The sequence below is a fragment of the Theropithecus gelada genome, chromosome 1 (genome assembly GCF_003255815.1).
Source record: "Theropithecus gelada isolate Dixy chromosome 1, Tgel_1.0, whole genome shotgun sequence".
Taxonomy (NCBI): Eukaryota; Metazoa; Chordata; class Mammalia; order Primates; family Cercopithecidae; genus Theropithecus; species Theropithecus gelada.
The window spans coordinates 87,072,603-87,082,614 of NC_037668.1; positions in this window are offsets into that span (position 1 = coordinate 87,072,603).

Consider the following 10,012-nt stretch of genomic DNA (forward strand, 5'->3'; position numbering starts at 1 on the left):
AAGAAATAGCTGAGGAATGAGAGGAGGTCATATAGCAGCCTGAGTCATTGACAGACATTACCATCAGCATCAGGAAATTGCAAGTGTGTTTTGCCAGTAGCCTGCAGAAGCTAGATCTCTCAAACTGATGTCCTTTCTCCCACCCTGCCTTTCTTAAATTCAATCTCCTTCTATTCCGTATTGAATTATCCTCTTGTCTCCATGATTCTTTGGCTTCTGTCATAGCTGAGATTCCATCGACTATGAATAACTTGCAGACAGGAACCTACCACTCTGTTCATCTCTTTATCCTAGCGACTTAGCAAAGTGCTGGTAGAAAGTGGGAATACAATGAGAGAAAGAAGGAAAGAAAGAAAGAAGGAAGGAAGGAAGGAAGGAAGGAAGGAAGGAAGGAAGGAAGGAAAGAAAGAAAGAAAGAAAGAAAGAAAGAAAGAAAGAAAGAGAGAGAGAGAAAGAAGGAAAGAGAAAGAAAGAAAGAAGAGAAAAAGAAAGAAAAGAGAGAAAAAGAAAAAAGAGAAAGAGAAAGAAAGAAGAAAGAAAGGAGAGAAAAAGAAAGAAAAGAGAAAAAGAAAGAAAAAAGAGAAAGAGAAAGAAAGAAAGAGAAAGAAAGAAAGAAGAGAAAAAGAAAGAAAAGAGAGAAAAAGAAAAAAGAGAGAAAGAAGAAAGGAGAGAAAAAGAAAAGAGAGAAAAAGAAAGAAAAAAGAGAAAGAGAAAGAAAGAAAGAAAGAAAGAAAGAAAGAAAGAAAGAAAGAAAGAAAAGAAAGGAAAGAAAGGAAGAGGAAGGGAAGGGAAGAGGAGGAAGGGGAGGAGAGGGGAGCAGAACTGCATTCTTCAAAGTTCCAAAAGACACAAGAATCACAGCATCTGTGCCTAGCCCAAAGTATAATTTCAACAGATGTTGAATAAATGTGAAATAATGAATGAATGATTGATAAAAATAAGTGTTATTAATTGACTACTGATTATTGCCAGACACCATCTAGGAACATTGTATATATTATCTTATTTAACCATTTCAACAACCTACTCTATCTTTTTCTCCCTAGTGCTTAGCACTATCTAACATACCAATATTTTACTTACTTACTTTATCTACTATTGATTTATCCCTCAAGAATTTAACCTTCATGAGGGCCAAAATCTTTGTTTTGATGCTATCCCTGTCTACAAGAGTACCAGGAACCAAGTAGATATTCAGTAAATTTTTGTGGAATGAATATTATTATACACTCCTTGCAAAGCAACAGCAACAACAACAACGATGACAACAACAACAACAACAACAAACCTGAATTTAGAGTTGCTTAAAAAAAAAAAAAATCCCTGCTATTGTGTCAGGCACTCCAGAGACTTCCATACTTTTGCAGAAAACTGGTGACTACATTGCAAGAGAAGTATTATCATTATTCTAGTATGGTGGACACTGAGATACAGGAAGGGGAGGTCACCAGCTTGAAGTCAGACAGCAGCTCATTTGATAAAGACAGAATTACCATTCAAGCCATGGGGAAAGTGGTTAAGAAGCCCTTGCTCTCCCTATGACCTCAATCCACCTTGCAATGAGAAATGCTGAATCAGAATATTCATGTAGAAGGTGTTGTCAGCCACCTGAAAAAAAAAACAGGAAGAACCCATCACAACCCAAGTCAACTCAGAAAGACCTCATTGAGCAAAGAGCATCCCTTTCACATTAACAGTGCAATAAATGCTGAATGTAGGAGATTAAAACAAAGTTATTAGGAGGAGAAAGACATGCCAATGACTTTAGCACTTAATGAGATGCCCATCATATCTAGGAGTAAGCAGTTTCCCAGAGGATTATTTGATGTGAAAGGAATAGTAAGGAGCTCTTTAGTGGCACACAGACACATCCTCTCACGTACACACCTGCTCAGGGCTCAGCAAAAGACAGTGAGTAAATGTCTGGAATATTACATAAAAGCTGTCTGCCCAACCAGTCAAAGCTATTAAAATCCATCTCGCTGAAACGAACCCTGAGAGTAGGTCAAACAAATCTAATTTTTATTGTTCCTTAAGGACATGGCTGTGTCGGAGACAAAGGAGAGAGGCAGGAGGCCAGTTAGAAAGAAAGAAGGAAAAAACCCTAAGAGGCCTTAAAAAATTAAATGTTCAAAAGAGCCGTGGCAGGCAAGATAAATGATATATTACAGTGCTGGTTTAAACCTAATTGATGACTAATGTTGTAATGCATCTGAACCTACACTGATCTATTATCCGTCTGGTCCAGGCTGAAGGGACACTGCAAGGAGAAAAATTGCTAACCATTTTAACCTGATGGAACTTTAAAAAAAATAACCAGTCTAGTTACTTTAAAAGATAAATGACTGGGTGGTGACCTTTTAATGTATATCAGGGTCTTGCAATGCAAAATCAAATGTTAATTAAATAGAATCCAGTGCCAGAACAATGCAGAAAAAGCGTGTTTTAGAGCTCAAGAGGCCATGGGGAATTGTGTTGTTGGGTTTGAAAATTTTTCAAGGAAACTACCAATAGAGAGGAAATAATGATAGATCACATAGCAATCATTGAAGAAACAAATATACACACAAGCACCATTTGGATAACACCTATGTATAGGTTACATATAATAGCATGTTGGCACAGCTAAATTATAGTCATTGAAAGGGCAGGGCGACCAACAGAGTTGCTTAAATTCACTGGCATGGGTCAGAAAGTCTTTATTTTCCTGATCTGCCACAGCTTCCACGTAATTTTCAGAAGGAAAAACAAGCGAATAATGTAAGAACATTTCAAAAGGATTCAGTGGCCAGCTTGAAAGGATTTTCAAAGGCCACATCTAGGGTAATGTTAGCCACAAAATCGTGAATATAAAAATTATAATCAGACACTAAAGTAAGTATCTATGAGTTCATACTGATATAAATGAATAAACATATGAATGAATGAAAAATGAGAAGGAAAATCTCTTTGTTAGAGTAGAATTCTAACTAAGAAGCGTTTAGGAAGGAAATGAGGAAAATAGAAATCACCATTTGGCAACCAGAAAGTAATTATTGTTTCAGGCAAGCATCTTCAATAGATACTAAAATTAGTGAACAACAAAAAAAAAATGATGAGAAACAGAATCTTCACATAGGTCCATAATATCTCCACTTTGACAGCACCTTGAGGAAGGGATCATAGTTAACATCACCAGTAATGGGACGAATGGACACTATGTGCCTTCTGATATAATGCATTTAGAAGGACACAACATCATTTCATCATATTCTTGCTAAAAATGCAAAACCGGAATTTAATTATGAGGAAACATCAGACTAACTGACGAACAATCTACAAAATGGTCAGTTCTCCTCAAAAGTATTAAGTCATATATTACATATCAAGTCAAATCAGGAAATGTACCAGATTAAAGGTGATCAAGGAGACATCACAATGAAATACATTGTGTGATACTGAATTGGACGTTGAACCAGAAGAAAAGGATATTTGTGGAACAACTGAAGAAATTTGAATTAGGGCCATAGATTAGATACTAATATTGCATCAGTGTTCTTTTCCTAAATTTAATTATTATACAATGGGTATGTGAAAAAGAAATTAACATTTGGCGAATTTGGATAAAAAGGTAGACAGGAAAGTCTTCTTTGTAAGTCTGAAATTATTTCCAAATGCAAAGTTAAAATTAATGTGTAGAATGCCATTGTGGTGCTTTCTTGGAGGACTCACATCCAGCTTCATTCTTCCAGGAGCTGCTCTCTACAGAGTTGGGAAGAGGCAGCACCAAAGCCAGAATGCCCTCACTGAATTGGGAAAGAAAGGAACCAGGAGCAGAAGGAGGTAATCACTTTGAATCAAGTCAATCAGAGAAGGTTAAATACCATAAAGAGGCGTGAGCAACTGCAGAGCTGCTTTTGCTCACGTGGTATAAGTACAGGGGCTGAAAATGGGCCCACTGAGAACAGCTCTTTTCTGACCGTGCCTTTGGGGAAGGAATCATCATTAGGAATCAGAATCATAATTATACCTTTTATTTTGCACTAACTCTGAATTAGTCTTTGTGTTAATGTCCTTCATATATCTTCTCATTTAATTCTTATAAAAGCCTCCGAGGGAAGTGTTATCCACGTTTTAAGAAATGGAGAGGAAACACACTTATTTTCTAAGGTAGACTGGTTTTGCTAAAAGACATGTTTTGCAATTTGGCAATGGGTAGAATTATTGGCTCTAGAGTCTATGTTTATTATTATTATTATTTTAAAGAGACAGGTTTTTACTCGGGAGTGCAGTACCAATAATAGCTCACTGCAGCCTTGAACTCCTGGGATCAAGCTATCTTCTGGCCTCAGCCTCCTGAGTATCTAGGACTACAGGTGTGCACCACCATGCTCAGCTAATTTTTATTAACTTTTGAAGAGACAGGGTCTCTCTATGTTGCCCAGGCTGGCCTTGTATTCCTGGCCTCAAGTGATCTTCCCACCTCGACCTCCCAAAGTGCTAGGATTACAGATGTGAGCCACTATGCCCAGGTTCTATGCTTATTACTCTTCACCCTGGTGTACTACACAGCCTCAGCAAGAATGCAGAGCCCAACTCCAAGTGACTTTCAAGAATTCCAATTAGATCCGAGCTAAAGCTTAGGGTAAAAGTTGAAATGTGAAAAAGAATCAAAAGAGGAATTTCTGAGCCAAGCATACAAGTATATAGGCAAGGATATAGCAGGGCCATTTCATCTGCATAGGAGACCAATAATTTTTAGCACTTAGTTAGAACTCCACTTATTTCACACTATTAATGTGCTAATTGCTAACAATTCTCCTCTTGAGTTAACAAAGATTTAGTGAATATATTCTTCTAAAAAAAAAAAAAAAGCTATGCCTCTGAAGGATAGAAGGATAAAAGTCACCCATTTGGACCGATTGAGGGCAAGCCATGTTAAGATCCACCATAGCAGTATCTCCTTTTCACTTTCTTCTCTTTCCTCTTTCTCCTCATCTTTCCTCCCCTCCCCACCTCCTTTTTCTCTTCATTTTCTTCTTCTTTCTCCCTATCCTCCTTCTCTCCTCTTCGTCCTCCTCTTTTCTCTCCTCCTCCTCCTCCTTTTTTTCCCCAAACTATGGAAACACAAAAAGGGAAGAATTAATTTTAGCTGAAAGATTAGGAAGGCTTATAGGGTGAATGGAGTCTTGAACAAGGAGTGGGAACTTGACATGCAAGGATGAGAGAAAAAGCTTTTCAGGCAAGGAACTCAACTCACTGGAGCAAAACTATATGAGTGGAAAAGTTCAAGGAAATAGGAACTAGTGTGCCATGGTCAGGACGTATGTACATGGGATGATGAAGGGAAGGAGTAAGGAACAAGGAGCATGGAGGAGGGATGACAGTGACAAAATTAATAAATCTTTGGTGAGGTAGGCTGGGGTCTATCCTGGAGAGGCCATTAATTTCTTCAGGAGGAATCTGCATTTGACCTTCTGAACCAAAAAGAAGGTCACTTGTGGGAGGGATAAGTGCTGAATAGGCAGATGCCGTATCATCCTTGATGACTTGAATCCCATTCCTGAAGGTCGGGCTCAGGAATCTATGTTTAAACACTTCAGGAGAGTCTTACAAACACTAAAACGACCCCATGAGACCTCCTCTTGGGCACAGGTTAATATTGTTACATGGCTTCTGAAGAACAAATCATATGTGCTGTCCTTTAAAATCCTCTGTAGTCCAAACCCATTCTAACATAAACTGGTTGTCTCTCTGTTTTGTAAGAATCAGTAGGGTTTACTCATAAAGGCTCTTTTCCATGATACATTTTGAAGAAAAGTGGATGATATGAGTGCTCAAAGGTAGCAAAATAAGAACAAACACTCTAGAGAAGAATTATTAGCTTTCCTATTGGTGTGGGAGCTGACAAATGAGCTCCCCTACACAGAGGCACTGGCCACCTTCCAGACTGGCCATGACCACTCCAGCTCCTGGACCACTGGCTGGAAAGGTCAAAGTCATATTTTATGATGCTCAGCTAGTACAACAAAAACAACTTGTTGAAAAACCTCAAGTACTCTGTAAATAGATTTCTAGGGTTTTCTTGAAAGGTTTATGAGAACACCATGGATTTGTACTGTTACGTGAGTAAAAGGACCAGAATGCACCCTTTGAAGGGATATACATGACTCTTTGTAAATCTATGCTTAGCTACCCAGATAACAGCACAAGCTCTGGGGTCAGGAAGACCTGGATTCAAATCACAGTTCTTCCATTTATTGGCTGTATGCAGAAACAAGTTTCTTAATTCCTCTAAACCTGTTTCCTTGTGGTTATAATGCCTAGTTCTCATGGTTACTTAGAGGACTGTTTTCCCCTGATATTTGTACAGCTCATGCCCACACCTCTCTAGGTATTCATTCAATTGTCCTTCTCAAAGAGGCCTTCCCAGGCTCAGACTGAATACTGCAAACAATCCCCCACTATCCCCTAACACTTCTTATCCTCTCCCCCATGCTTTCCTTTTCTCCTAAGTATCTACCTCTATTTAATACACTATAGATTTTACCATTTTTATATTCTTTATGTCTATCTCTAACACTAGCATTTTGACAACACAGGGACAGAAATGTTTGCCTGGTCTGTTTACTGCCATGTTCCTTGTGCCTAGGACAGTGCTAACATCATAAGCTGAAGACATTCTTGTTGAATGAATGGATGGATGATTAAACGGCTAATCAATGGGAACATTTCTGGTTTAGAGCTTTTGGTCAAGGTGGCTCAGTGCATTCATGCTTCCATTGCCTTTGAGTGTCAAATATTCAATACAAAAAAGCAAAAAATTAAAAACCTAACTGTGTTATATAAGATGTTAACATTAGGATAAGTTGTGTGAAACGTATATGGGAACTTTCTATACTATCTCTGAAACTCTTTTGTAAGTCCAACATTATTTTAAAATAACAAGTTTCTGAAAATCACAGTTAAAAGAAAGAAAGATAAGCATCTCTGTGATCTATAAATAAAAGAAAACACATAGCAGTAATCAGGGAGCCAAAGGTGTGTTCCACAAGGCTCTTCACCGAACTATCCAAGACAGCTGGCAGTTGAATTTCTGGGACATTGAGAACCAAATGTGGCAGGGAACCAGACTGACTGGCATGCACTAAAACTGAGCATCTAGGGGAGGACTCTCCTATTCACAAAAGGAGGCTTAATGTTACACCACCTGTTGCCCAGGGTTGGAGTTTCTATAAAGTTCCAGCAGGGAGCAGAACAGCTGTGCAACTAGGACTTGAGCCAAGCTAACTATGATTGGCTCACTTCTAGAGAAGGGTGGAAAAGCAGTATTTGAAAAGACAATGAATGAAAATTTTTCAGCATAGAAAATAGACCACTGGACTGAGACTGAAAACACAAGAGGGCCAAAAGATAAATAAAAATAAAACTATACTGACATAAAAAGTGCACAACATCATGGATACAAAGAATATCTTCAAACCTACTATAGAAAATGGACAAATTACCTACCACAGAATGACAGTGAGTCTGACAGCAAGTAATTCATGAGCAGCAATCTCTGCCAGAAGAAAACAGACATCTTCAAAGTGTTTGAGAGGAAAATATTTGACTTAGACTTCTACACCCTACATTACTGTCATTCAAGAGTGTATGAGTTTGCTAGGGCTGCTATAACAAAATATCACAGACCAGCTGGCTTAGACAACAGAAATTTATTTTCTTACAGTCTTTCAGGTTAGAAGTCCAGGATCAAGGTGTTGGCAGTTTGGGTTTCTCCCAAGGCCTCTCTTCTTGGCCTGCAAATGGTTGTCTTCTCACTGTGCCCTCATATACTCTTTTCCCTATGTATGGACATCCCTGGTGTCTCTTTATGTGTCCAATTTCCCTTTTCTTAAAAGGGCACTGGTCATATTGGATTTGGGCCTACACAAACAGCCTCATTTTAACTTAATCACTCCCTTTACAGGCTCTATCTCTGAACAGTCACATTGTAAGGTACTGGGCATTAGAGCTTCAACATATAAATTTGGGGGTCAGGGAGAAATACAGTTCAGACCCATAAAAAGTGGTAGGAAAAATAAAACCATATTCATATTCACAAAATAAGAAGTGTATTTGTTACCTATAAAGACTTGTTTTAAGAACCATCAAATGATATTCATTAGTAAGAAGAAAAAAGAAACACAAAATAAAACGGTAAAAATATACCCAAAAAAGTAGTAATCAAAATAACGGTAAATGAATTAAATTCTTTTATTAAAAGCTAGAGATGATCACATTAGATTTTTAGGTCATTTGGCTATACACTTCATGAAAGGGACATATTCAAAACAAAGTGACCCAAAGATTGAAACTAAATTGTATGAAACAAGATGTAACATATGAATCAAATAAAGCTGGTAACAATATTAGTATTTGACCAAAAACAAATTAAGAAAAAAACATTAGTAGAAATAAAAAATACTAGGTAATAATGAAAAGAACCTCCTCCAGGAAGATATAACAATCATAAACTTATATTTACCTAATATTGACTAAAAATTTAGAGAACAAATACTGACAGATCAGCAAATCTGTAGTCATAATGGGAAATTTAAAATCATATCTCTCAGAGATGATTTAACAATCTTCCATATGTATACATATGTTCAATCTTGAATATATATAGGTATATATATTCCTATATTCCTATATATAGATATTGGTATCTAACATGCACTTCCCCTAGAAAGCTCTCTATGCCTTTTGAATCTGGTATATTCCTTTCCAACTTCAAGGTTGAATTCTTCTTGGCTCTCTTGGGCAAAATTAATCATTATAACACTGAGGTCCCTTATTATCTTCTATATACCTCACATAGGACTCATGCCCATATTTGTAGAAATGTACCTATTGATCTCCACTAGACTCTGTTATCAGGTACTAGTGTGCTAACCGTCTCTATAAATCCAGTGCCTGGCACATAGGACATGCTTGGTAATTGCTTGTTGAATGAATGAATTCATAGTCTTTGCCCTTAAGCAGCTCACAAGGTAGAATAATAAGCAGCTGACATGCACTGAAAAAATCTAGGTACTGAGAACTATTTTTTCTTTTCTTTTTCTTTTTTTTTTCACCTAAAGTTTGGGATACATGTGCAGAACATGCAGGTTTGTTACATAGGTAAACATATGCCATGGTGGTTTGCTGCACCTACCAACCCGTCATCTAGGTATTAAGCCCTGCATGTATTAGCTATTTGTCCTGATGCTCTCCCACCTCTTGCCCCCCATGACAGGCCCCGGTGTGTGTTGTTCCCCTCCCTGTGCCCATGTGTTCTCATTGTCCAGCTCCCACTTATGAGTGAGGACATGTGGTGTTTGGTTTTCTGTTCCTGTGATAGTTTGCTAAGGATGATGGCTCCCAGCTTCATCCATGTTCCTGCAAAGAAACATGATCTCATTCATTTTTATGGCTGCATAGTATTTGATGATGTATATGTACCACGTTTTCTTTATCCAGTCTATCATTGATGGGCTTTTGGGTTGGTTCCATGTCTTTGCTATTATAAATAGTGCTGCAATAAACACACATGTGCATGTGTCTTTATAGTAGAATGATTTATAATCCTTTACATATATACTTAATAATGGGATTGCTGGATCAAATGGTAATTCTGGTTCCAGATCCCTGAGGAATCACTACACTATCTTCCACAATGGTTGAACTAATTTATATTTCCACCAACAGTGTAAAAGTGTTCCTATATTTACCTAATATTGTGTGTCTCATCTCTGAGAGATATGATTTTAAATTTCCCATTATAACTACAGATTTGCTGATCTGTCAGTATTTGTTCTCTAAATTTTTAGTCAATATTAGGTAAATATAAGGAAAAAACAGAAAAAAAAGTGTTTCTTCACAGCCTTGCCAGCATCTGTTATTTCTTAACTTTTTAATAATCACCATTCTAACTGGCATGAGATGGTATTTCATTGTGGTTTTGATTTGCATTTCTTTAATGATCAGTGATGTTGAGCTTTTCTTCATA